Here is a 2,391-nt window from a genome sequence, read left to right on the forward strand (position 1 = left end):
AGAGTGACTATCAAAAGAGGGAGGAAGGGGGGGGGGGATGGAAGAGACAGGGAGAGGGCGGGAAGGCAAGTGAGGGGGCGAGAGAAAGAAAGAAAGAAAGAAGGAGGGAGGGGGGTGGGAGAGAGAGGGAGAAGGAGAGGGAGAGGGAGAGGGAGAGGGAGAGAGAGGGAGAGGTAGAGAGAAAGGCAGAGAAAGACAAAACGAAGAAGCATCTAGGAAGAAAGCACACCCCATAAAGACGAAAGTAAACAAAGGAAAAAAAACTCAAGACCACAGAAAAAAAAACAACGAACGGGGAAAGAGGAGGAGGAGGAGGAGGAGGAGGAGGAGGAGGAGGAGGAGGAGGAGGAAGAAGAAGAAAGAAAAAAAAAAAAGAAAAAAAAACCATAATAATCACTTCCCTTCAACAAAATCAGGAACATGAATACACACAATACCAGAGCAGGACCCCAGACAACGGAGAAGAACAAACAACAAAGGAGTGAAGAGCGAAAGAAAGGAAAGAAAATAACCCGAAGAATTGTGAGAAGAACTCGAAACAGGAGACCTAGGCCCCCAACGCATGAGCGCTCGCCTTCAAAGGGAGAGATCATAGTACTCGAAGCAATACCAATAGCGTTGGAGGAGAGATAAACCGCAGATAAGAGAAGGGATTTCAGATGGGGAAAGAAGCAGCGGGAGGGGAGGGGGGGAAGAGAGGAGAGAGAGAGAGAGAGAGAGAGAGAGAGATACGGAAGCGAAAGAGAGAGAGAAAGAAGAGAAAGAGAAAGAGAAAGAGAAAGAGAAGAGAAAGAGAAAGAGAAAGAGAGAGAGAGAGAGAGAGAGAGAGAGAGAGAGAGAGAGAGAGAGAGAGAGAGAGAGAGAGAGAGAGACAGAGAGAGACAGAGGCAGAGAAAAAGAAAAGTGTACTCATAATCATCATAGGAAGCTTACGCCCTCCACACCTGATTACACGCTAAATGTCTCTTCCATCCACTAAATCCACATACCCCATTTATCACAAATACAAAGCCATAAACACACGCAAATAACCATACGCAACAAGACTTACAAAACCGCCCCCGGATACACAAACAACAACAATAATAAACAACAATAATAATAACAATAACACACAAAAAGGAAAAGAAGTGTGCACACAACCAATGAAAAGAGCTGTAAAGAAACGCATTTCTCAAATATTCACATGAAAGGAGGAAGTAAGTGAGAAACAAAATAAAAGTAAAGAAAAACGAAAAATAGAGGAAAGAGAAGGGAAGAAGGAAAGAGGGAAAGAGAGAGAAGGCGAAGAATAGGAGAGGAAGGGGGGGGAGGGAGAGAGAGGGGGAGAGGGGAAGAGAGGGAGAGAAAGGAGAGAGAGAGAAAGAGAGGGCGAAGAAGAACAGGGAGAGGGAGAGGAGGAGGGAAAGTGAGGAATAGAGAGAATGAAAAGGAAGAGGGAGATCTAGAAAATAGGAGGGAGGAGGAGAAGAAGCGGGAGAAGGAGAAAGAGAGAGAGAGAGAGAGAGAGAGAGAGAGAGAGAGAGAGAGAGAGAAGAGTGAGCGAGAGAGAGAGAGAGAGAGAATGATGGGAGCCGAACTTGAAGGAAGGGAGGGGGGGGGGGTGAATGAGAGAGGAATCACCCAAATTTGGGGCGAAAGGGGGCAATTGACAAACAATTTCCGCGTTCAAAATCACTATCATCGAAACGCCAAGAAGCCCATTTTCTCGGGAAGACAGACGAGGGAATAAACATCATGAACTCAAGTATCTCTCCCGGATGGCGGGAAGGAGACGAAGGGAATGGCAGAAGGGGAGGGGCAGCCGAGATGTATATGTATGTGTACACACACACACACACACACACACATATAATAATATAATATATATAATATATATATATATATATATATATATATATATATATATATATATATATATATATATATATATATATATATATATATATATATATATATATATATATATATATATATATATATATATATATATATATTATATATATATATATATAACACACACACACACAGGTATTCTTCCTTGAGAACATTTCACGCGATTCAACGATCTCCAAAGCCACGTTCCGTGACCCGCAAGCCATTTTTGAGAAGTAGAAAAAAAAAGAAAAAAGAAAAAGAGAGAGAAATTTTTTTTATATATATATACATAAATATATATCTATATATATATATATATATATATATATATATATATATATAATATATACATATATATATATATATATATAATATATATATATAATATACATATATATAATATACATATATATATATATATATAATATAGATATATATATATATATATATATATATATATATATATATATATTAGGTACACAGAGAAAGAGAAACGGAAAGAGTGAGAGAGAG

This window comes from Penaeus monodon, chromosome 17, assembly GCF_015228065.2.
Source record: "Penaeus monodon isolate SGIC_2016 chromosome 17, NSTDA_Pmon_1, whole genome shotgun sequence".
NCBI classification, from domain to species: domain Eukaryota; kingdom Metazoa; phylum Arthropoda; class Malacostraca; order Decapoda; family Penaeidae; genus Penaeus; species Penaeus monodon.